Source organism: Hemicordylus capensis, chromosome 1, assembly GCF_027244095.1.
Source record: "Hemicordylus capensis ecotype Gifberg chromosome 1, rHemCap1.1.pri, whole genome shotgun sequence".
NCBI classification, from domain to species: domain Eukaryota; kingdom Metazoa; phylum Chordata; class Lepidosauria; order Squamata; family Cordylidae; genus Hemicordylus; species Hemicordylus capensis.
In genome coordinates this window covers 86,277,559-86,304,563 of record NC_069657.1, presented here as the reverse complement: position 1 = coordinate 86,304,563, position 27,005 = coordinate 86,277,559, and the positions used below count along the sequence as shown (strand labels likewise).

The 27,005-nt window shown below is 45.2% G+C and overlaps 1 long non-coding RNA gene across 1 annotated transcript; it reads right to left on the bottom strand.

Moving 5' to 3' along the window:
• Nucleotides 1-18,011: 18,011 nt before the first annotated feature.
• Nucleotides 18,012-25,454, bottom strand: LOC128324241 (uncharacterized). The gene is made up of 2 exons (XR_008306749.1): nt 25,410-25,454; nt 18,012-18,940 (listed from the first exon to the last, which is right to left on the bottom strand). It is a non-coding gene; the product is annotated as an uncharacterized LOC128324241 (long non-coding RNA).
• Nucleotides 25,455-27,005: the final 1,551 nt, after the last annotated feature.

Genomic DNA, 27,005 nt, shown 5'->3' with positions numbered 1-27,005 from the left:
TGAGAGATACTGTATGTGACTGACCCAGAGTCCCCTTCTACTAGTCTTTCCTACTGCTACATCCTAGTTTTCTCATGGGCCCTGGGACAAAAAGCGAAGATGGGCCCCTGCGCCGCTCCTTCTTCACAGAAGCAAAGCAAAGAGAAGAAAAAGCTGTCACCCAGCTTGGGGAGGGGACATGCTGGCCCCAGGGATATTTGTCCCCTCTCCTTGTTCAGTTGGAGCAGTGCCCTGGACGTGAAACTACACCGAGGCTACAAAGGATTGCTTACCTTTTACAACTGTACTTTGGCAAGATGCACCCCACCCCTCCTAACTCTCCATTGGAGCTTCACATTTCTGTAATCATCATTCTTTTTAAAAGAAGACTGGCCACTACAGTGGTTAGAAGTATGAAGCGAATGGTAGGCACTAGTTCAGGGCTGGGCAAACTTGGCCCTGCAGATGTTGTTGAACTACAACTCCCATCTTTCCCAGCCACAATAGGCTTGGGATGATGGGAGCTGTAGTTCAACAACCGCTGGAGGGCCATGTTTGCCTACCCCTGCACTATTTGCAGCCCTCACCTGATAGAGTATGTGTACAGGGACAAGAGAAAGGGTGAGCTAGGGCAGGGCTGAAAGTTGGCCACCAAGAACTTTTGACCAAGTATGGGAGCCTGTCTTACTTCACCAAATTTTGGCAAAATTATCTCACCAATTTTGTATTTTTGTGGGAGTGCAATTTTCAAGATGGGGACAAAACTCATGTGTGATCCCCTGGCCCTCTTTTGGCTAGTGGACACCATTTTCTTCTTCTAGAATTCCCCAGAGCAGTGCTATATCAATTTAGTTACATATCTGCACGCACCCCTAAAATATCATCCCCATCCCAGAAAATCACTGAAATGCTTTCCCATTTTCATAGTCTGCAAAGCAGGCTGCCAAAGTGAAGGGAGCATTTAGACCAGCCCTACATTGAGGACCTTTTTGCTCACAGAACTTTCTAGAAAGTCCCACTTCTGGCCTACACAGGTGCAATCACATCTGTAGCTGCACGGATTACCACTCAAAAACCAATTATAGGAATCCCACTTTATTTTTATGGAAGTCTGGCAATTAGCATACCGAGCAAACATCCTCACATTACAGTTCCAGAGAGAGAGAGCTTCAGTTGACCCAACCACATTTTCCACTTCTTGCTTCAAATATTATGTTAAAAAATTATTTTATGTTAAAAAATTGTTTCAGCACCTAGACCACATAATCAGCATGGGTGCAAGTACAGGGGCACTGTTAGACATGGACCTGGGGGCTCTCTTAGTGGCCCCCATGAAGTTCCCCAAGGGAAAAGATGACCCCTTTTATATTTGGGGCATGGTTTGGCCTAGAGTTCTGAAATTTGGCACAGATGTAGAACACATTATCAGGACACTGTGTATTAATTTTGAAGTGGATTGGTCAATTCTTTGATTTTTAAATGATTTTTTGAATTTAAAAAAACCCAGGTCCTATAAGTGACCGGTTTCATGGGATAACATTGAAAAAAACTTCTGAAACTGAAGTCCCCCCACCACACCATCATTCCACCCCCATGTAGATGAATCTGCCCATTGCCTTCATAAAAAGGGTAAACATTACCCCCTTTTCACACACCCCTTTTATATTTCCAGAAAGGCTTGGCCTAGAGTTCTGAAACTGGGTACAGATGTAGGACAGGTTAGCAGGACAGTGTGTATTGATCTTGAAGTGGATTGCTCAGACTTCAAAAAAGTACTATAAGTAGCTTGTATCATGATAGAAAATTACAAAAACTTCTGGAACTGAAGCCCCCTACTTTGGACCATTATTCCATTCCCATGCAAAGGATTATGCCCTTTGCTTTCATAAACAAGTGGAACATCCACCCACCCCATTTGTTGCCCAACCATTTACATTTCCAGAATGGTTGTGTTTGAAGTTCTGAAATTGGGCACACAGGTAACCCAAGATGGCAGGACTCTCTATGTTTATTTTAAGGAAATCATTCAATCAGATTATTTTAATGAATTTTCTCCTACTGTAGTAAAGCTGCCAGAAAGAGTTATCTCTATCCATAGAGTACTTCACACCTAGTGAAAGTGGAACTAATTGTTACATCTGAATAAACAAACAAGATTTATTTATTTTTACTATGCTCAAGTTGGTTTGTAATTTAAAAGGTCTGCATGAGAATGGTGAAGTAAGGTGCATGTATTGTGCATGTGCAGAAAGCGGTTTTCCTGGTTCAGTTTGAATCTGAATCAGGTTCAAATTGGAATGGGCTGGCTCAATTTGGACACCTTTGATCCAGTTTCTGGTTCAGTTCAAGCTCAAGCCAGTTCGGAACCGGCTTGAAGCCCTACTGGCAAAGATGGATCCAGTGAGTATCCCCCTTAACCTGTAAGGGGGGGGGCTTCCCTAACCTTTACATAAAGTTAAAACAGAGTACTTACAAGTTGCTCTGGCTGTGGTGGCCATGAAGTGTGGGGGGTGGCAGTGATGCCAATGGGCCGTGTGCATGCATAGAGGTGAAAAAAAAATTGCCAGAAATTGCTATTTCAGTGATCCGAAATAGCCTTAACCAGGCCCAGGAGACTCTGGGGAAGGCCGGTGGGGGTTGGGGGAGCTGCCGCTGCCCACCCCCTGCAACTGCCGCTGGAGCGACTTTTAAGTACTCTGTTTTAACTTTATGTGATGGTTAGGGCAGTCCCACCCCCCGCCCCTTTACAAATAAAGGGTGATCCTCACCACATCATCCTCTGCCGGTAGGGCTTCAAGCCGGCTCCAAACTGGCATGATCGATTCAGTTTGAACCAGGTCTGGTTGGGCTCAAGGTCGAGCATTTGAGCCATGCCGGTTCAAAGTTGAGCCGTCTCGATTTCAAGCCAGCTCACACATCCCTATGTGTTGTGGTTTTAATTTATGTTCCTTAGGGTTTGGACTATATGTCCAAAGTGGTTTTGTGTTTGAACTGTGGAGCAAGGGATGTTACATCCCAGTTAGTTTGTGAATGGTCAAGAAGCTGTGAATCCATTGCAGCTTGATTGATTGATCGATAATTGATTGATTGATGAAGTGATGTCAAGTCGGTGTCAACTCTTAGCGACCTCATAGAAAGATTCTCTCCAGGGTGATCTGTCTTCAGCTTGGCCTTTATGGTCTCTCAGCGGTGCATTCATTGCTGTTGTAACCGAGTCCATCCGCTTTGCTGCTGGTTGTCCTCTTCTTCTCTTTCCTTCAACTTTTCCCAGCATTATGGATTTTTCAAGGGAGCTGGGTTTTTGAATAATGTGTTCAAAGTATGATAGTTTGAGCCAGGTCATTTGCGCCTTGAGTGAAAATTCTGGATTGAATTGTTGTATGATCCATTTGTTTGTTCTCCTGGCTGTTCATGGTATCCTCAAAAGTCTTCTCCAGCACCAAAATTCAAAGTGTCAATATATTTTCTATCTTGCTTCTTCAGAGTCCAGCTTTCACAGCCATAGTGTGTCACAGGAAGAAACATTGTCCGATCAATTATAATCTCTGTTGGTATAGACACATCATGGCATCTAAATATCCTTTCCAAGGCCTTCATTGCAAACCTACCAAGTGCTAGTCTTCGGTGTATTTCTTTACTGCTGGATCCTTTACTGTTTATGGTCAATCCTAAAAGGCAGAAGCTATCCACCACTTCAATGTCTTTATTATCAACAAGTGAATTTTAGCCCGTTGAAAAACGGGCGCTAGTAATGCTTTCGGCCCCCGCCGCCGAACCTCCCAGCTGCCCGATCCCACCATTTGTACAGGAAAGAGGAGCTCGCCAGCAGAGCTCCTCTTTCTGCAAAGGCTCTTCTCAAACTGGCGCTTTGAGCGGAAAGGACGCCCTTTCCGCTCAAAGCGCCAGTTTGAGAAGAGCCTTTGCAGAAAGAGGAGCTCTGCTAGCGAGCTCCTCTTTCCTGTACAAATGGTGGGATCGGGCAGCTGGGAGGGCGGTTCGGCGGCGGCATTTTTCAGGGCCAATTTGGCCCTTAGTAATTTGGCGGGGGGACGGGAATGGTGGGATCGGGCCCCAAGGTTACCCCCCCGCCCGGCTTTACTGGCGGCGCCAGGCCTCGGTGGCGGCTCCGCCGCCACCTCGGCCAGCTTCCCCGCTGCCTCTCTCCTTTATTTGCGGCGGCCGCTTCTGGCCCCGCCGCCGCCTCACCCGCACTCCCGCCGCCAGTTGCCCCGTCGCGGCCACCGCCACCTCTGGCCGTGGCCACGGCTGCGCCGCCGCCTCTCCCGCACTCTCCTCCTGGCGTAGGCGGCGGCCACTTCTCCTTCTCCCGGCCCCAACATGGCCGCCGGGTCCTGCCGTTCGTGCCTCCCTTGCCCTGTTCTGGGCATGCCCAGAACAGGCCAGGCACGAACGCACGCTTGGTGTCCGTCCACGGACAGACACCAAGCGTTTTATTAGAGAGGATTCTGAGGCTGGTTACTGTACCCATTGTCATTAGTTTAGTCTTCTTTACTTTCATTGCAGCTTGTGTAGTCTTTCTTTCTTTCTTTCTTTCTTTCTTTGAAAATGCACTCTGGCCCAGACTTGTGGGTTTGTGGTGAAATGTATATATACATGAAGACATGAAGCATGCTTATTTTGCATGGGAGCCGGGCAGCAGGGGGTGGTGGGGCTTAGCTCATTAGGTCCAGTGTCCAGAATTACCTAGATGCACTTCTGTGCATGTAACCTGGCTAGGAGTCGGTGAGAAGAAAACAGAAGATATTGGTGAAGATTTAAGTATGGGTAATTCTGGAAGCTAGACTACTTGACTTAGTGTAGGTCATGTTTGTCAGATTGTCAGTCTATAAACATGAATCCACTCCAGCTAATTTTGCATCTGGCTAGCAATGTGCTCAGCTCCAATCTTGCCATGGGGAGAAAGAAACACCTGTCTTTGCTTCCTTGTATTAGGAAATGTGTCAGACCTGTCAAACTGTAGAGTTGCATCCGCATTTTCAGACCAGACAGTATTTATAAAAATTGGCACTGCCTCCATACGGATAGATGTGGAGAATTACCCCTTTTAAAATTCAGGAGGTTTCCTCCATGGGCAAGCTCTAGGCTATTTCATATAGCGTTTCCTACTAAAGTTCTCACCACCCACCTAGCCTCTACCTCCTTTCTGGCCTTTCAGAAAATTCCAGCCACTTCTTATTTGAATCTTGTTACCTTACCTTTAAAAAAAAAATGCCTTCCCATTGCCCCACTTTTCACTTTCCCCCCTTCTTGTGTGTCTCTCTCATTGAGAACATCCACATGAAATGTGCTATATGACTTGTGCTGTGTTCATGCTGTACTGGTCCACGAAAAAAATAAGATTTGCATCTTTTTTATTCATGGAAGTCCAAAGGCAGTGTTGCCAAATGGTGGGCAGCAAAACACTAAATGGGTCGTGGCAGAGCTGGGCAGTATTGAAAATTCATGGATTTGAAATTTATTTTTCAAATTAAATTTAAATTGTATCTTGTATCTGAAATAGCCATTTTAAAAAATGGTATTTTATACTGGAAAATTGAAATTATGTTTTTTTCCTTATCATATTTTTGGGTTTTTCTGTATTTTGTAGGAAATGCAAGAAATCCTTCTGGATGGTGAAAAGAGAAATCAGGGGAATAATGTTTTGCTGGGGCTTTCTTGCAGATTTTAGATTGCTCTTTGCTTATGTTCAATGAGTCCAAGAGATCAGAAAAATGGAGAGCTCTACTCAAGATGTCACAAGTGAAAATAGGAGAATGCTTGTAACATCCTAGGTCTCGTACAAAAGCTCAGGGCCTCAGCTGCCCCCTACAGCTTCTCTATTAACGTTGGTGAAGGCTTTATTCATCAGCTGTATGTTAGACCTAAGTAAGAAGATACGTGTATTATACGATCACCTGCTCCTGTTATTGTTTCTAATGTAGAAATACCAGCCACGGGGAGAACAGTCCTGAACAAGATCATGACATCAGGGAAGGGGAGGGATTTAACTTTTTGCCTTGGCACAGTCTGAGTTTGGATTGGGTGGGCCCACAGCTATTTGCACTGGTACCAAAACTCTCATTGTGACCAAAAGCAACCAATAGCTGCTATGTGAGGATCTGAATCCTTACTATGGTGGGCCAAAGGGTTAAAGCTGTCCTCTCCCCACATCACAGTCCTAATCAGGATTTTGAACCCCAGAACTATTTTTAAATTAAAACAAGCACAGAAGCAGATGGTCATGTGATAAAAGGAGGAGAAGGAGAAGGAGAAGGAGAAGAAGGAGAAATAACTTTATTTGTTAGCTGCCCTGTAACAAATTGTTATCACAACATAGCATTAAAGCATCAAGTAAAAACACATAAAATCACAACACATTAAAAAAAAACCCACAATATCTTTATTTATTTTTCTCCTAGGTGTACCCCTGGCTAATCCCATGCGTGACAGCTCTCGTGAGAGTTCATGAGCAGAAGCACCATGGTGATTGGGCAGTGGGGATTCCATATGCAGATATGGGGAGGAGCCTATGATGATTAAGGTCAGTTGGAATGCAACTGTTACTGGTTGGAAGATGTTCTTAACTGAAGAGGGGAGAAGAATATATATATTATAGATAGATAGCAGGCGCAGGCCGTGAACGTGCCTCTGGGGGGCGGGGTCGGCGGGCGGCTTTTGTAAGTGTAAATGGAGCCAGTGCTCCATGTCGCCCAGCAGCCCCTGCTGTGGGAAATCGCCTCCGCCACTCACCTGGCTCTCACGGAGGTGAGCCCCATCCAGCGGCCAGGTGAGTGGCAAAGGCGATTCCTCGCCGTGGGGGCTGCTGGGTGGCATGGAGCACCGGCTCAATTTACACTTAAAGAAGCCGCCCGCCGTCCCCCCGGAGGTGCGTTCATGGCCCACAATAGATAGATAGTAGGGTTCTGCGAAGAGAGGGAGGGGAAGAGAGAGAAAAGGAAGAGCGGAGGGACGGGCCTGAGCCTGTCAGCGATCTGAGGGGAACGAGCAGCCATGGAGGCGGTGGTAGCAAGGAAGAGCCCAATCAACCACTGCTGCTGTTTGGGGCTACTGAGGCCATTGGCAGAGGGAGGCAGGCAGGCAAGGGATGGGCCCGGGCCTGTCAGCGGACTGAGGGGAATAAGTGGCCATGGCAGTGGTGGCAGCAAGGAAGGGCCCAGACAAACGCTGCTGCTTCTGTGGGGAAGAGCAGGAGTGGGGCTCAGGTGAGGGTGGGGAGGTCTCTGGAGATAGGGAGCTGCAGCTTGGCCCATACTACTACTACTACTACTACTACTACTACTACTACGAATATTTATATACCGCTCTTCAACCAAAGTTCTCAAAGCAGTTTAAATAGAGATACATAAATAAAAACGATGGCACTCTGTCCCCAAAGGGCTCACAGTCTAAAAAGAAACATAAGATAAGCACCAACAGCCACTGTAGGGATGCTGTGCTGGGGTTGGATAGGGCCAGTTGCTCTCCCCCTGCTAAATAAAGAGAATGGCCACTTTTTAAAAGGTGCCTCTTTGCTCAGTTAGCAGGGGTTAGCAATAGGCACCACAATGCTGCAGCTGCAACCAAGAGGGGTGAGGGGATGGATTAAAGGGATAGAGGAGTGACCAAGAGGAGTGAGGGGGATGGAAGCAACCAGATGTAGGAGGAGCAGGCGTGGGGGTGAGGGTGGAGAGATATCTGAGGTGAGGGGAGCAATCACGTACTAGTGTGCAGATGCTCCACTCAGGTTAAGCTAGTGTATATATAATCTGTAAGCAGCACATGGGATCTGTATGTGTGTGACTGGAAGCCCTGGGACAATCAGAGCTCCCTATCACTAATATAGACCCTATACCTGTACAGTTTAGTATACACAGAGGGCTCATTCTTACTCTTCACTAAACATGTGGATGTTGGGTGGTCCCCTTTCACATGTACAGTGTGTGGAAAGAAGGTGCAAATAGGGCTTGAGGAACTCCTACCAGGAGATGAGTTTTGTGCCCTCATTTCACAGCTTCCACTGAAAATTGAAGCCGTTTTCCTAACATAGGCATTTGCAGGACCTTGCTGAGTGATTTATTTCATATTTGCTCTGTTTTAGTTTAACTGTTTTGTTGTTTCTACATAGTGATTTTTAAGCAGTTTATTTGATTGTCCAGGGCTTGTACATTACCTCAAAGATTGGTGTGCTGGAAAAGCCACAAAGGCAGTAGAAATCCACAATGTATGAAGCATGCTTAGTGGTTGTTTTTTAAAAATGGGTCACAGTGTCCTGAGAATAGAGTTGAATAGTTTCCCTCTGTTTAACAGATTGCTTACTCATGTTGTGGCATCCATGTCCATTAATCAAACCAATTAATTGATTAGACAATCCAAAAGGATTTTTTAAAAGTGCCTCCAATTAATTGGGTTCCATTTTAGAGAAGATAGCCCCCTTCTCTCTCCCGTCTTCTAAACTGGCACCTGCTACTATCTTCCCCCTGCCCTGAGGTGACACAGCGCAAGGCACAGAGGCTCAGAACTCCTTTGACTACCAATAGTACTGGACCTTTTTTCATCTCTTGGAGGAGTCAACTTGACAAGGAAAAGCCTGATTTGCCCACCAGCCAGAGAAGATTGCACTTCTGAACAAGCTTGGCCTGAAATTCTGCAGATTTCCTTGAGATTAAACCCTATTTAAAGCAGTGAGATTTATCTTCAAGCATCCTGATTCAGAAATCATGTTCCTTTTCTGCAGAAAGGTTTTGATCAAATACAGAATTGTGCAGAAATTTAATTACATGACTAAAACCCTTACAATTAATCCACTGAAACATCTTGTAACCCATGCTGTAACTAGGAGCCTTATGAACTGTAATGGTAGGGAATAAAGACAGAAAACCCATTCTTAATCTGGTAAATAAAGGATGTCATGAGTTCCTCTCCTCACTGCCTTAACTAACAAGTAGAGCATGTTTCTGTAAGTTCTTCAGAAACTTCTGGGAGCTTGTTACAGAAACAAGCAAAGAAGGGAGCTACCTTAGATCAGATGCAGAAGGAGGTCTGCAAATATGTCATTTTATGGACCTGTTTCTATTTGTTAGAGGTAATGAGGAGAGTATCTCTCTTAGGAATGAGGCAAGACTAGGCAAGTTGTCTTGTGTTGTGGAGTATTTTAAATTTGGGAGTAAGTTGGGCTTAATTTGGAAGCGTAATCTTGAGTGAAGTGTAATATTGTAAAATTCTGTGGCCTATCTATCTATCGATCATCTATAATATTTCTATACCACCTGTTATGTACGTTCCTAGGTGTTGTACATAAGTAAAAATACAATATAAAAACAGGATAAAATGATTAAATTATGATATATGATTAAAATTAATTAAAAGCCTGAGAAAACAGATGTGTCTAAAGGGTCTTTTTAAAAACAGCCAGAGATGAGAAACTCTTCTTTTAATAGGGAATGCATTCCAGTGCCCCTGGGCAGCCACAGAGAAGGCCCAGTCCTGAGTAGCCACCAATAGGGATGTGCACAGAACTGGTTTGGAGGCCCTTTATGGCCGGCGTTTCCTCTGGTTCAAAGGTGGGGAGAATAGCTTTAAGGGTGGCAGAGGGTGCATATATCCCCTCCCTCCACTTTCCCCCCACTGGTGCTCTGTTTGCAAAGTCCCCGTCAGGGCGGCAGTGTACCTCCCTGCCACCCCATGCCCTCTTTGGCTGGAAGTGGTGGGTGCAAATGTGCATGCCAGGCACACGTGCACCTGCCACTTACAAACAGAGCGCCAGTGGGGAGGAAATGGGGGGAGGGGTAAGTGCACCCTCCCCCGTCCTTAAAGCTATGCCCCCCCTTTAAACCAGCCCCTGCCAGTTTCGTACACATCCCTAGCTACTAAACGAGCCAGCAGTAGCCATAACCCAACCTCCTCAGATGATTTTAATAGGCAGGAGGGTTCATGACAAGGGAGGCACTCTCTTAAATACCATGGACCCAAGCATTAAGGGCTTTATAGGTAATGACATATATATGACTATATTTAAGTATATGTGTTTGAAAAGAGAAGCTTCTGGGAGCTTGTTACAGAAACATGCAAAGAAGGGAGGTACCCTAGATCAGATGCAGAAGGAGGCCTGAAAATATTTCATTTTATGGACCTCTCTCTATTTGTCACAGGGACTGTAATCAAGTGGTATCTTCATTATCCTTGAAACAAGTTGCATTCACCACATGATCTTGGCCAAGGGCAAGAGAACTCTTTCAATGGGTTTTTTAAATCTCTCTCTACCTCCTCTCTATCATACAAGAATTGATTGATTGATTGATTGAGCACATTTATAAACCACCCCAAACTCATGTCTCTGGGCAGTTTACAATAAATCAACACAGATTAAAACATTAAAACAATTTAAAAACAATAACAAATTATAGAAGTCTAATTAAAAGCCTGGATGAATCAATATATTTATTTATTATTTCTCTGTGTAAACCGCCCTGAGCCATTTTTGGAAGGGCAGTATAGAAATCGAATTATTATTATTATTATTATTATTATTATTATTATTATTATTATTGACTATTGCAATGCGCTCTACGTGGGGCTGCCTTTGTACGTAGTTCGGAAACTTCAATTAGTTCAGAATGCGGCAGCCAGATTGGTCTCTGGGGTAACCCGGAGAGACCATATTACGCCTATTTTGAAACAATTACACTGACTGCCGATATGTTTCCGGGCAAAATACAAAGTGCTGGTGATTACCTTTAAAGCCCTGAACGGCTTAGGTCCAAGTTAACTTGGAGAGCGCCTTCTTCTGCACGATTCCCACCGCACATTAAGGTCATCTGGGGAGGTTCGTCTCCAGTTGCCACCGGCTTGTCTGGTGGTGACTCGGAGGCGGGCCTTCTCTGTGGCTGCTCCAGGGCTGTGGAATGCGCTCCCTGCGGAAATCCGTAATTCGAGTTCTCTGTTGGCCTTCAGGAGGGCCCTTAAAACACATTTGTTTGGCCTGGCTTTTCAGGGCTTTAATAAATAAATAAATAAATAAATAATTTTTTTTAAATTTTTTAATTTGATTTAGGGTTTTTAATTACTTAACACACACACACACCGGCCTTGTGCAGATGGGAAGGAGTTTGTCCCAGCCTGTCCTGCACGAAGACCAGGAAGAGTTCCGTTTGACCCTTTTGGTCAAGGGGCGGGGTTTCGGCCAGGATTGGCCGATCCCTGCCCCATTCTTCATTCATTCTTCATTCTCTTTTCAGTTGGGACCAGGCAACCACAGGAGAAGGAGCTCTCCCCTCCCTCCCCCCCGGTACAGAGCGGGTCTAGCGACTGGCCACCTGAAGGGGCCGAGTAGGAATTTTTTGCTCCCAACGCATTGGCCACTGTTGGGTTTTTTTTCGCCCACTCCGTTCTGTGTCCTGGGTGCGTAGTTAAGAGTTAGGTCAGCCACAATGGCAGGAACAGTGTGGGCGGGGTGGTAATTTGAGGGTTAGAACATCGGTGAGCACCCTTGGATATGTAAAAGGGGTGATTGGTTAATTGCTCCTTTGTAGCCTGTGCGGCACGGGGAGAATGATTGCCATGAACCCTGCTTCAGGACTTCTCCAACCTTTGGGCTGTGCGGTCCGGGGTGGACGAATGCCTAGAAGTATCCAGATCCTCTCTTACAGAAGGTGGGGTCGGCTTTGAAGGAATTGGGTGGAATGTACCTGCCCATTCCCGAGCCAGGGTGTGTCTCCCAGTAGGGCGCTGGGTAGGATTTCAGAATTCTGACTTGCTTCTATTGGCCCGCACTGTTCTCTAAGGGTGATTAATCACCTGGTGTTCCAGTCTGCCATGCTTTGTGTAATAGATAACAAAGTTGTGGCCCTTTTCTTCTATACTAAGTCTACGTGTTTTCTTGAGCTGGGGTCTGGGGACAATGTTTAATTTTTGTTTTAAAATGTTTTTAAATTGTTAGTTGTTTTATTGTTTTTAATTTGTTTTAGCTTTTCATTGTTTTATGAGTTGTTTTAATTGTAAACCGCCCTGAGCCATTTTGGAAGGGCGGTATATAAATAAAATAAATAAATAAATAATTATGATGATGATGATGTCTTAACAGCCCTTTTAAAAGGGTCAGAGATGAGGAGGCTCTCATTTCAGCAGGTTGCTCATCCCAAAGACTCAGGGCAGCAATGGAGGAGGAGAAGGCCTATCCTGGAGTAGCCACCACCAAATGAGCTGTCAATAAGCAGTGGAGTGCATAACAGAGGCCTAAGCTGTTCAGGGCTTTATGGGTTGGTTAATTGTCACGACCAGGATATACTTTGTCTTGGAAATACAATGTCAAATGATTACCTTTCAGACAGTGTTGAGCTTAGAATCTTTCTATTTTCCTCTCTGTTCTACCTGCCTTTCCATTTCCACTTCCTATCTCTGATTGCTTCTGAGTTTTTAACTGCAAAAGATCCCAAGGTAGGCTGTCGGACAGGGCTGGATGCAGATTTTTTAATGCACCCGTAACAAACTGCCCTCCATAGCCTCCCCCCCCCCACCTAGGTCCCCCTAACTTTTATGATGGGGCTTGTTTTGGAGGATGAGTGTGAGGGAGGAAACGATAACAGATTCTCCCTTGGTAGAGGGAATCATGCCTCAACCATACCCAAAAGCTTTGGGAACAGAAGTGGTCTTGGGGACTGGCAGTGGGCCTTTCTGAGGACCCTGGGCCCTCACCAGTTGCACAGCAATGCCAACTCCTGATGTCTGGCAAAGGCTGAGGTAGGAAAACAGCAGCAGTATAATTTGAATAACAAAGTGAAAAGTGGATATGGTTGTAGGAGTTACACAAGTCCTCTCTGCAGGTCAACAGCCGAAAACATTTTCCTCCCAACATCCTCCTGTTCATAGGAATAGGCATCCCCCATGTCTGAGCTGTACTAATAGGGCAGGCAATTAAACTACAGCTGGAGTGACCTCTGAAATGCAATGCCTCCGGGTATTATAAATTTTTCCCTGTTAAAGGTTTATATTCCTTCCTTCAGGAACTCATTTTAGAGGGTTTTTCACACTGCAGACTGGATATAATTGGTGCACACTGCAGATTTATTCCTCAAAGAGGTCAGGTAACCAGTGTATTTCACTGTTAGGCTGACTGGGGCTTTTATTCTCTCAAATTATGTTTCTATCAAATGTTCATTTGTCTGCTTTATGGGCCACGGAGGATTTGTACTGCCTGGTGTTTGCAGTGATTGGATCCGCCAACCAAGTTTTCTCTTCCTCCAGTTCCACATTTAGGACACTTACGCAAAACCAGAACAGGGCCCGCTGGAGTCATCTTTGTAACCATTGCAGCAGATGTGGAGCAAAAGTTGGCATCTGAATAGGGTTGCAAATTCTCCATGATCAGCCTGGAGTCTCCAAAAAACAGCATCAAACTCCAGGTGGCTATCGAAAACAATCTGAGAGGTTTTAATGACTTGATAGTGTGAGAAACATTGGGGGGAAATCTCCAAGAATAGCTTCAGTTAGGATTGGAAAGCTATATCTGAGTGATGGATGGATGCTAAAGGAAAGAAATTCATATTTCTGTACAAACATGTCCCTTCCCAGAAGGAATCACCTGCCATACAATAATACTGATGTATAATATTTTGATTTACAGTATAAAGCCATTTCAGTCATGGTGCTTTCCATTAAAAGACAAACATACAATTAATCCAACATTAACATCTGTTTCAAAAACTTTTTTTTAGAATGGTCAAGAGGGAAAGGGAACTGAACAAGACTGTGGGGGGATAACTGAGTATCTCTGAGTTTTGCTTGTTCCTGTTTTGCAATATTCCACTGCAAGATATGTGCCACTGTTCAGTTTTAAAAGAGGCTTGACTCTTTAGTAGGGGAAACTTTAAGTCCAACTGTGTATGCTGTTTTCTCCCATCACTGGCTTCTAGCCATGCACGTGATCACCAAAAGAGAATCCTTTAAAAACATGTGGTGAATATGAAATTCATGAGGCACTTTTTAAGTGAGGAGGCAGAAACAGATTCTGATATCTGGAGGGCAGAGAACTTTACACTGAGAGGCCTGCTACAGTGAAGTGCAATATCTTCACTGTGTGGTTACAGTGTTGGACTAGGACTGAGGAGATCTGAGTTCAAATGGCCATTCAGTCATGAAGCTCACTGGGTGACTCTGAGGCAGTCACTTATCTCTCAGCCTAACCTACCTCACAGGGTTGTTGTGAGGATAAACATAACAATCAATCAGTCAGTCAATCAATCAATCAACTTTATTACAGCCATAGGCCATACAAGGATAAACATAAGCATGTACATCCCTCTGGGTTCCTTGCAGGAAGAGCAGGATATACATGTTAAATAAATAAATAAAATAATATCATTTCATTATGGCAAGTTTTAGCTCTAAAGCTGACCATGTCTAGAGACCCCAGGGTCTGTGGATGATTTAGAAACTTTGGAAAAAGTTGTTTGAATTGGGAAAAGGTTCTTTTTAAAAACTGCCTTGTTGCAACACAGTCACTGAGATCCAGACTATTGTTGCACATGCTTAACATTGTGAGCATGCAGTGGGGGGGGGGGCAATTTTCCCTGATCCTCCCTTCCCTCTGCAGCCCCTGTGTCACCCATAACCATGTCCCTGAGGGCTCCTTAGCCCTCAAGGACATGTTTTGAGGAGGAACAGAGGGGTACAAAGGAAAGGAGAGAAGACCATTGAGCACCTGCAGCATTAATATGGATGTCAGACAGCTTTTCAAAAACTAGAAAAATCCTAAAGTAGTGGATCCATTGCAAGGCGCAGAGAAACAGTTATACAGGTGACCCTCATTATCCGTTGTCCCGGCACCTGCAGTTTCATGCATCTGCAGTTGGGCAATGGAGACCCATCCTCATTATATGAGGTTGAAAAAATGATAAAATTTCATCTATCTGCGGTTCCTAGGTGGCTGGAAATGATCTCCGAGGTTATTTCTGGCCACCATTTTGCTAAACAGGGCCATTTTGTGCTTCTTCCTAAAATAAATAAAAGTTTGATATTTTTATGGAAAATCGGCCAAATTGGGGGCTTGGGGGGGGATTGCTGGACAGCTATAGACTGGGAGAGCATGGCACAGTGTGTTATTTCACTTGTTTCTGCCTCTCTCTCTCTTTGTCCTGACACACACACACACACATACCCGTTACCATTTACTCACGGTCTCATTATCTGCTGTATAATTATCTGGGGTTTTAGCTGAGAACAGAACCCCAGCAGATAACAAGGGCCGCCTGTATTCATAGAATGTTCATTTTAGTGATTAAATTTGTTTACCAGCCTTCCTCCAAGGAGGTCAGGACACAGCATCCATGGAGCTGTCCGATTTTATCCTCACCGTGTGATGTGGTTTAGGCTAAGCGACTAGGCCTAAGGCTATCTAATGAGATTCATGACTGAAAAGAATTTAAACCCAAGTCTTTCCATCCAAATTCAACACTTTTCCAACTATCTCTCATTTATTTATTTTTCCTGAAGCACTCTCTTCCCTTCATGCACTGTGGTAACTTTGCCCCATACTTTGCATTTTCTTCTTAATTTATATGCAGTCCATGTGGAACTGCCACATTGAAGCAGTGATAAAATTGTGTTCTGTTAACATCAAGTAGATGCAGTTCAGAGAACATATGTGTTAATTATACATTTTCTGCAAGCTTCAGTAGTCTATATACACTTAAATATCCACTAGAACAAAGGTGTGTGTGTGTGTGTGTGTTTTCTGGATCTGCATTGCACTTAGTCTGAGCATGCTGTGTTTCCCTCTGTAATGCTTCTTTCTGCCTTGCTCAGTGCCAAATCACCAGCTGCTGTGGACATATTATTGTAGATCCTTAGGCTTCAAAATACTTGACGTTCTGTTTCTGCTAGCCAATTAAAATCGACTTCAGTGCAACATTGCCCCTAGTATCAGGATATCTCAGAGACTGTGGAATTTGTTGACTTTTTAAAATACATACAGAACAAAGCATATGTTCTGGAAGGAAGGCAGCATATTTAAATCTAGGATCTCAGAATCACTAAATGTTGTTATTGTTATATTTATAAGTCCTAGGGCATGATCTGAAGACACATAATGCAGCAACCTTCCTGAAGCTAGCTAAGCAGGTCTGGATCTTGTCAGTGCTTGAATAAGAGATCACTTGGGAACCCTTTGCAGGCCCCCTATGATGGAAGAAAGGTGGAATATAAATGTATTGAATTACCACCTATTAGTGCTGCAGAATAACAGTCTAAGAGAAAAAACATAGGGAAGGGAGAATTGCGTCCTATATAGTGTACTCTGGTACACACAATGGATGGACAGCAACATTCTACGAGCAGAATGGGTGGGAGTGATGACTGCACCTGTTCAGCATGGCTTGTTCTAACTGGAGCTTCTGAACAAGCCAGGATATAAAACTGGGCTTGTTCAAAAACCAGTTATATTAGAAATCCCAGTTTGTTCTGAACCAGAACATTTAACTTTTCTTTCCCTTGTGAAGAAAGGAGCAGGGATAGTACACAAGCCCAAAACTTGTGATTGTTGTGCAGAACCAAGATTAAGCCATAGTTCCATGTGATGTCTGAACTGGACTGCTATAATGTTATAGATTGATCAGTTCCACACAAAGACCAGAAACACATTTCTTGGTAAAAGCCATTCTTTCTCACTCCTTCAGCTGCAACTTTTAAAGTCCCAAGGGCAGTTTAAAAGGCTAAGAGGGATGCTTTATTTCAACTGAATGCATCATGTATCCAAAATGAATAGATATAATTTATAATGAATAGTAGCCAACATTATGCATGAACGATAAATGGTACCAACAGGCACATTTGATCTTGGCCCTTGTGAGTTGACATGTAACCTTTTATTTGTTAAGGCAAGAAATAGCAGGTAGAAGATAAATATTAAGTTTTTTGATGGCTAAGGAAACAAAAGGGTCTACAAAGAATGGGGACAGAGTATATTAGCAATAGAAATCAAATTTCATCTATGTAACACTTTGTTTATTACACCTTAGGAAAGCTGCCCCACAATTTAAAATATATATCCTGAATATTTCTGTTACCATACAGAATTTTTTCAACCAAAAATATTTCTTCAGATACTTTTTAATGTGATTTTAGGTAGGTGTGTGTGTGTGTGTGTGTGTGTGTGTGTGTGTGTGTTTAAATCTAGCACTTAAAATATGTTAGACACTCTACAATAGAGAAAATAAAACAGGTTCCTATTCAAAATGACTTGCACTCTTAAAATAAGCAGAAGCAGGAGGAACAGGAAAAGGCACAAGAAAAGCATAATTATCATAGCCTGGGTCCTCCAAGACATGGAAACATTTGCTTATTCATCCCAGAAATACTTTGGGCAAAGACCAAGCCTACAGATGTTCAGTTCAATAATACATAAAGGCTTGAGTTGAAATACGTAGGTTTATAGGAGGAATAGCTTTTGTAGCAGCTAATTTTAATAAATAAATATTTATTCCAGAAGGCATTTTATTATTCACTCTGCTCTTTTGGGGTGTTCTGCTGGTTTTTATTGCTGTCGGGTATCTTTAGTGTTTCATTTGATTTTTAAATTGTAGGGCTTTTATTATTATTGAAATTTGCATTGGATTTTAGTTGGATTTTTCCAAAGTATGCTACAATGCATATAAACGTAATTAGTTTTCAGAGTCTTTACCCGCTTGCCTGTTCCATTCCCCAGTTCACCCAGTCCAGATTCATCTCATGAATCCCCTCCTCTCCCCTGTAGTTTCTCTCAAAAAAGAGGGAAGGAAATAAGAAAAAAATACCCCATTACCAAATCGTGCCTGTGTGAGTATACAGCAGGGGTGCCCAACCTGTGGCTCTCCAATCGATGTTGGACTACAAATCCCATCATGCCCCAGCCATAATTTATTACAGCTGGGAATGATAGCAGTTGTAGTCAACAATAGCTGAAGAGCCTCCGGTTGGCTACTCTTGAGGGTCAGTGAAAGTTACACACTCTCCTTTTAAAAATTAGCTTGAAAAGCAGGGCATAAATAATGCAAATACATGTATACATTTAATTTATAAATTTATTGATTTATAAATTAATTAATAATTTAAATATAATTATTTAAATATATGATTCAAATAAATGTAAATGCATTAAATAAATGAATAAACGTCACATGTTCTTTGGTCTTGTGCAGACATTCTGATGTATGGGTTTTCAATCCATGTACAATGAACGTGTGTTTATTTTGAATGCATAATGGTTCATTCTCACACTCCGTGGCATTCCCATTCGTCCTAGTGGATTCAAGGTAACTTTACACTGATTCCACCTGCTTACATATGCTGATATCACTAAGTTCCTGGATGCTATCCCACTATGCTTAGATGTGTTTTTATTCTATTTCTTTATTATTTTTATATATCATCAACAATCAGATCTCAAGGAGATTTTCCATTTTGTGCATCCTCGTACCTTCCCATTGGTCAGCTGAAAATAAAAGGAAATGCTAGCCTGATCAGCATTCATTCGTTGATGTTCCCATCCTGACGTTGCCACTTTATGTTTGATTAGCATGACCTAAATCAGAGTAATGAATGTGTAGTTTCCTTGTTATAATATAAAATTATGTGAAATCAAAGCTCTTTGGTATGGGAAGAGTAATGAAAAGCAGACTCTTAAGGCTGTAACAAACTCTCTTGAACAGTAATCCATCTTTTATCTGAAGAAGAGTTCTGTGAAACTTGAAAGCTTGCTAGTCAAAAATAGCAGGCTTAATAAAAAGTATAATCAGAGCCATCTCTTTTTTGAGTCCATATTACATCAATGTATTTCACACAGATGACAGGTCTCTGCAATTGTTGACCTTATTTCCCCTCCAGAAATGTCTGGATGCTTCAGAATCATTCATGTATTATAGATACTGCATTTTGTTTGAAGTTTGTCTCATCCTTTCTGTTTTTCTTGGGGTTGTAGAGTGATGTGTTTTTGCTAGAAGTGTATAAAGTTTGTGTCAGTATGGTTCTCTTATCAGTACGTACTTTTGCCCTAAACTACTACTTGAGAACAACTACTGCAATTCTGGGTAGAAAGTCTGCAGCGGGTACATTATTAAAAGTTGTTTATTGCCATCTGCGGCATATACACCAATGCAGTGTTTATGCTAGAATTCAGGATCAAGCTGTAGTAAAAGTTTAAGCATTCAACACAAAAGAAAAAAATAATGCATGATGTCCCCCTCTTACCTGTGGCGTTTACAACAATGCGGCGTTTCTGCTGGGTTTCTGCCATTTTTCAGACTTTCCCTCAGAGGTGTATCTAGCGAAAATAGTGCCTAGGGCAAGTACTGAAATAGCACCCCCGTTCAAACATCTGACACCCATCTTTCAGATAACTTTACCATCATATCAGCTCAAAAATACAAGTCAAGCTCCTTAATCTTTTAATATTTCAAAAACTATTTAGCAGTGGATATAGCCAGACCAAAAAATGCTGGAAAACTACAAATTTCAGTATGCTGGGGCTCATGAAATACCCAAATACTATGTGGACGTGTACTTGGAAAACTAAACAGAAGTGCCTGCCTAATTCTCTACTATGCATTGTAGCATCACTGTTATGTACATTTTAAAAATAAATGGAGAATTTGACTTTCCCCACATACTCTGAAAATAATTAAAGGATATGCAGTAGGGATGTGCACAAAACCAGTTCGCCCAGTTCGGTTCGGATCTGAACTGGGTCCAAACCGGCAGGGGGGGTTCGGTTTTGGTTTTGTCCAAACCACCCCCCGGTTCGGTTTGGATCCGAACCGGTTCAGATCTGAACAGAACTGGTTCGGATCTCAAAACGTATCTGTCATTAAAGCTGACCTTGGGTTCCACCTACCACCCAAACCTCAAGTCGATTGGACCTTCCTCTGATTTTTTATAATTTTTTTTTAAAAATTAAAATTTTGCCCATAACTCCCTATCTAGAGCACTTAGGGGCAAGAAGATGGGGTGGGTGGTAGGCACCCATGGGTGTCCCCCAACCCAAGAATCCCAAGGCAATTGGTTGCTCCTAGTATTATTGGTGAATTTTTGAAAATAAAAAATTTCCCATTGGCTAGAATGGGGATTTGGGGCAGCCCCGTACCCGCCTCTGTGGGGTGGCTGCACCCCCAAAGTGGGTCCGGGGCCATGGCAAAAATGGCCTCAGTCCCTCCCGGCTATCCCCGGAGAGATAGAAGTGATGGTTTTTTTAATTAAGATTTTCTAAGGCATTAAATAATATCTAATTGTAAGAATAGAATGTGTGTCAGTGGGTGAAAGGTAAAGCCAGCATAGCTCTGAGAGAGGCAGTTATTTAATGCCTTAGGAAATCCTAATTTAAAAAACCATCACTCCTATCTATCCGGGGATTGCCAGGAGGGACTGAGGCCATTTTTGCCATGGCCCCGGACCCACTTTGGGGGTGCAGCCACCCTACAGAGGCCAGTACGGGGCTGCCCCAAATCCCCATTCTAGCAAATGGGATTATTTTTTCTCTTCAAGAAACCCACTAACAATGCTAGGGGCACCCATCAATTGCCACCCCAGCTTCTTTGCCCCTCTCTCTCCGGGCGCCCTACACGTAACACCCAGTCAGTCCACCTTAATACCTACGTACCACCTACCCAAGCAACTAGGATGACACTCAGAGAGACAACACCATTCTCTGATCTAACAAAAAGGCCACTGCTGCTGCTGCCTGCCAGCAGCAGCAGTGGAGCAGCAGAGACAGCAGCACACACTCAGAGAAGAAGCAGGAGGCGGAGCAGAGCAGCAGACCTGCTGCTCTGCATGATGGGTGATGTGATGCCCAAAAAAGCCACCACCTCACTCAGTGCCTGCCACTGAGGCCACCACAGACAGACAGAAGCCAGCCAACCTGCTCTGCCCTGCTGCTCCTCCTCCCCATGGATGATGCACACACACCCTACATCTGTGTCCAGACAGGCCAGAGGGACTGATCAAAACCAGACCAAGCGCACAGGGTCAGCACAGGGCAGCCCAGCCAGCAACAACAACAACAACAACAACTACTACTACTACTACTACTACTATTAACCCCACAACCAGTGTTGCTATGCCAACATTGCCAGTCACACGTACCACAGCCTGAGCATAGCACACAGCCAACAGCTGCTGCCAGCCAGTGCCAGCAAGCCAACCAAGCCAACAAGAGGAGAGCTAAGTAGACGGCGCACGCACACCAACCCGTCACGACGCGCAACTGCAAGGGGAGAGGGCACAATTACAGGCAGGCAGGAGGAGGCGAGGCAATCCTAGCACAGATTTGAAAGTTAGAATCCAGGACATCTTCTACCACCAGCTGTAGTGTCTAGTAGTGAGTGCATTGAGTGCAGCTGAGCTGAGCTGCATGTGAGGATGATAGTTTTAGTTCCAGCAGACTGAGCATGGAGCATGGCAATGGCATTGGCAAGCAACACAACACAACACTCACTTGCTGCTGCTGTTTCTAGTAGTTGTCGTCTCACCTCTCCTTCGTGTGTGCGCAGTGAGAGTGCATGCCTTTTGCCTTACTTGAAAGAAATGGTTCTGGTCCACCACATATTTGCTCAAGGACACAGAGAGGCCCAAGGCAGGTGGTGGCACCAGTGTGAGTGCAATGTGTACTGGTGTTTGTTGCCACCAGGTGCTCTGTGTGTGTGTGTGTGTGCTGCTAGCTAGGAGGGGGGGAGGGAGGGAGGGAGGAGGAAAGGGGGGGAGTGGGAGGGGGAGAGGGATGTAGCAGCAGAGGGGACTGAAGGGGGAGGAGGGTCCGGCTCAGAGTTGGTCAGCCACATATTATGCACACACGTGATCACATGTGTGCTTCGGTGGGAGAGAGTCAGACCACATTCTCACCATTGCCAGACCGGGTTGGGGGCAGGTGAGGTGGGCGTGGAAGGGAGGATGGAGGGTGATGAAGAGGAAGGGGGGAGGGTGAGGGGAGGGATGGAGGGAGGCATGGGGGGACGGAGTCTTGGAGGGGGGGAAGGAAAAAAACATGTAGACACTGCAGAGACTACATACACAGCACAGACAAAAGACAGCGCACAAACTACACAGCAAGCATCCACACACAGAGACAGTGCTAGGCATCCATTCAGACAGACAGACAGACACACAACAGGAAGAGACAGAGCCCGCACCACACACACACACACACACAGACCCAATTTCCCCTGCATAGTTATCAATCAATATGTTGTGTTGGCAGCCAGTTCATTGCTATCCTGATGGTTTTTGTTTTTTTGCCATCAGCCAACATCAACAGTGACCACAATCAAGATGAACATAAGGATGATAATTCATTAGTTTCATTTAAAAAAAATTATTAAATTATTTTTTCCATGTAAACCAAGCCCCCCCACACATGATTTTGGGTAACATTTTCAATAAAATCAATTCATCTAGCATTCATTTTGTTCTCCCTTGGTTACCAATTTTTTTTCTTTTGAATAATTTTGAGGGTTGATTTTGACATGGGATTTTAAGGAAAAAACTATTTACATGTTTATTTACATACAAGTATTTACATATTCACACTGCATTAGACCGTATACCCGCCGCTGCCGCTGAGTCTAGTACTATTAGGGCTGTGCTACTTTTGGGGTGTGTGCCATGCCCACGCCAGGTCCCCAAATGCTGACAGGTGGAGAGATAAGGGCCTGTGCTGCTGCTGGTTAGCATTGGGTTTCTTTTTAGGTGGGCGTTGTAAAAGTTTGGCCAGTCGCAGCACTACAACTACTACTACCACTGCATCTCTGTGTGAGCACACTACACGCTGCGACTGGCTGGCACGGCTCAGCATCTGTCACGTCAGCTCAGCTAGAGGTGGAAGGGGGGAGGGTACGGATAAGCACAGAGGTCGAGCCAGGCAGGTGACCAACCATGGGGCAACCCATGGTAATCACTCACCCGGCTCAAATTCCAGCTTGGGGTAGCCCAGCAGGGGGAGATTCACCTTAAGGAAGACCAGCTGCTCCACCAGACCAGGGTCCAAGCATGAGCGAGCGGGTGTCACCACGTCCCCGGCACGTGAAAACACCCACTCGCTCTGGACACTGGTCGGGGGCAGGAGAGGAGGTGCAAAGCCACCACCGCCAGGTCCGGCCAGACTTGGCGGTGGGTCGCCCAGAACTGTGCGCAGTCCGCGCCATCTTCCTCCACAGGCTCCTCCAAGTACTGCTCAATGCATTGCTCAGCACTGGAGGGGGGCCTGGCAGGTCGAGCCTCCCGCATACCAGGCAAGGCGCCATAGCAGAACCGCTGAAACCACTGGGCGGATTTCGCGGCGGGAGCAACTGGCTGCTGCGATGGTGCTGCCTGGGATGCCACGCTGCTGGACTGGGAAGACGGAGGGGAAGGGGAAGCTGACGCCGGCTGGCCGCCCACGCTGCTGCTGGGTGCGGGGTGGGCGGCGGGGGCTGCCCCCGCACCACTAGCAACATCCTGGTCTCTGCGGGCCCTAGCGGCCTCCTCCCCTCTGACCTTCTGTACCAGGATGTCCCTCCACCTGGGCAATTCGTCAGCACTCACGGCATTGCCCTTGATGGCTGGGTTACAGAGACAAGCGAGGACATACTCCTCCCTGTCTCCCAGCACACCAATGAGCCGCCTTTCAACCCCAGACTTCAGCCTCCCAGCCAGAGCACGACCCTCTGGCGTAGTCAGAGAAATCTAGAGTTCGCCCATCAGCTTCTCCAGACCCATAGCTGTGGGCAGCGCCTGGCTCAAGGGAGTGGTGTTGCCACACAAGCCCTTCATGGCAAATTGGAAGGGCTCGAGTGCCGACACCACCTCGGACATCTGCTTCCACTCTGCGTTCGAGAGGTCGCAGACGTCCAAGGACTCGTCCCTCGCCAGGGCGACAAGGGCTCTCTCCTGCTCCAACAGGCGCTGGAACAGGAGGAAGGTGGAGTTCCACCGTGTCTCAACATCCGTAGGGATGAGATGGCAAGGAAGCCCAAGGTCATCCTGCTTGTGGCGAAGCAGTCTCCTGGACTTCTCGCTGCGGTGGAAGTGGGCGGCCAGCTTGCGAGACTTCTCGACAAGCGTGGCCGTGGCAGCAACAGCACCTAGGAGGGGGCGGCCCTTCTCCTGGGACACCTTCAGCTCCTTAAGGCCGAGGGCGTCCCTGACGGTCAGATGGAGTGTGTGTGCCATACACCGTATGCTCACACAGCCCATGAACGTCTCGACAGCGGTGGTAACATTGGCTCCATTGTCTGTGACAATGAAGCCGCGGGAGAGGTGTGGACACCCGCCAATCCACTCCTCTATCTGGCGGTCAAGTACGGCCGCCACCTCCTCCCCAGTGTGCCTCGTGTCCATTGTCTCCACGTGCCGAACGGCCCACCTGTGCCGTAGTGCAGCGGGAGACGCGACAGACCCGGAAGCATCGCCCGAGGAGGTCCCCTCACTCTCCAGTCCCCACAAGTGGGCAGTGAGGCCCAGGAAGCAGCATGCATCCCATTGACACTGGTCCAGAGGTCAGTCGTGAAATGCTTGCTGGTGCCCGCCGGAGCCGCACGCTGAACCCGCACGCTGAACCTGCCAAGTCTGGTCGGACCCGAACCTCCAAATCCGAACTGGTTCGGACTGAACCGGTTCGGATCCGAACCGAACCGCACATCCCTAATATGCAGAGTAAACTGTGTCACTGCTTGGAATAGATTCTAGTATTTCAGAAAGACAGTTGAAATGAGAGAAAGAGAGCAAGAAACTCCCAGTGGGCCTTAATATTAAGGATTTCACACTGATTCAAAGACAAACTCACATTAATAGCCATATTATTAAGACATCACATTTAACTCATTTATCACAAGAAGCAAAGTATGAGCAAATGAATACAATCCTAGCTCATAAGCTTCAGCTCAGTATTCAGAAGCCCTGTTTCTCTGTACATAGTGCCAATCAGAATATGTGTACAGTGACTTATATTATATTAAATTTGGGGGGCTTCCTAAAGTCCATGGAGGGGGTCTGTAAAGGTTTCCCCTCCCCCCGCTGGCCTCTAGGGCCTCGCAGGGACCATTTGAGCATGTGCGGTGGCCATTTTTTAAAATAATTTTTTTAAAGAAATGGCTGCTGGAAACAAAATGGCCACCACACATGCTCAAATGGCCTCTGTGCCTCACAGAGGCCATTTGAGCATGCACGGTGGCCATTTTGTTTTCAGCGGCCATTTAAAAAAAAAATTTTAAATGGCGCCTCCCTTCAAGTGGTGCCCAGGGCATGTGCCCTGCCTGCCCCACCCTAGATACACCCCTGTTTCCCCCCCTTACTGCAACATTTATGCCGATGCGGCATTTCTGCCCAAATTACAGTAATTGAAATAATTGTATTGAAGACTGCAATGAGTCAGACCCTGGGCCAATCAGCTCTAGAAATCATTATTTTACAGACCCAAAGGTGTGTTTTAGACATACCTTTGTGTTACACTGATTTGGCTGAAGCATTCAGACTTGTGCTGGAATTGTGGCAGCGTACCTGCTAATGACAGAGAAGAAACCTGAATAAACTGTGGTACTAGAGAAGTGCCAGTGCCAGGTTGCAGGATGTTCTGGGGCAAAGCCCTGCACTGAACACACGCAGTGGGGTGTATCCTGCCCAAACCTACCAGCAAATGGAGTGGGAGACCTGGCACAACACGGCAGGCAGGTGGCAGGTCCTCCCCTCTCTTCACCCTTGGAGGGCAGGCGGAGCTGCTGCCACTGCATCCCCTCATTCACTGAGAGGGACACGCTGCAACTGAGTTTCACAGCAGTGGCTCTTCCTCTTCTCCCCTTGGGGAATGGCTTTTCCTTCTAGAGGCTTCTGGGCCATATTTAGGAGGCTCTGGAAACCAATGGGAGGGACCAGAGAATATAGCCGCACCCCAGAGACTTGCAGTGACATGAGAGACTCATGGTGTTGCTGTCTTCTCCCAGCACCCCACATATGAGCCCCAGAGCCTTGAGTCAGCTGTGGGCCCTTGCGTCAGGGCCTGACTTGTCCAACCCCTCTGTCTGTGCTAGATGTTGATTGTTGAGATTTAAATCCAAATTGAGATGTATCAGGTTTCTCAACTTTACTTCATCTGATGAAACCACATATAAGAATGGGGAAGGGGTGCCAAAGCCATGCAGCAGAATATTCTACTGGTTTAAAACCTCACCTCGAATGGTGTTTCTTTCCCCATAATTCTCACTAGAGGCACTGTTGAGAAGCATGGGCACAATCATATTGAGTATTGCTTCAAAAGCACAATGGCTGACATACAGTGTGCAATGCTACATACACACTGCAACATAACATTTGTGTAGTTGCACAAGAATGCTTTTGTAGCACTGCAAAAATTGTGCTAACAGCGTTGAGCAACAGAGTGGCCACTGGAAATAATGGCCTACTGTTGCATAACTGCATTTGCACAATGTTTGCTCTTACAGGAGGGTGCTCTCTTGAACAACTTCATGAACGTTCCATTGCAATGTGCACGTAATGTTGCATGATAAATCAACCACTATTGTATTATACATAGACAGCCACCTCTGAGATAGTAATGCCCATGCTCCATCTTGGATATTGTTGTTTATATGAAGGACAGTCATAATGAAATGTATCTGGTTAAGACTGGCAGGCTGCTGCCCATTTGCTTATTCAAGAATGTTTCACATGCAAGAAACTTAGATCTTGTATTTCTATTTGCCCAAAATGCCTAACAAAATTCAAATGGCACAAAATAAATGACAACTAAATAATACTAAATTGCTATCCAAAAATAAAGAAGAATCATAGTCATAATAATGGGATGGGAATGTGGAAAGCTGGGCTTAGCTCGTCCCTTGGATGATGTCCTCTTGTGGTTTTTTTTCCCTTCCCCAAAAACTACCCATTGGTGACAGTAGGAATATTAATAACTGTCCCTCTAACAGACATTCACACTGATGAAAATTTTTTTTAAGTGTGAGCAAAAGATCTGTGTGTCTGTTTTAGACTGATTGGATGCCCTTTGAAAATATATGCCTATAGCTCCACAAGCTTCA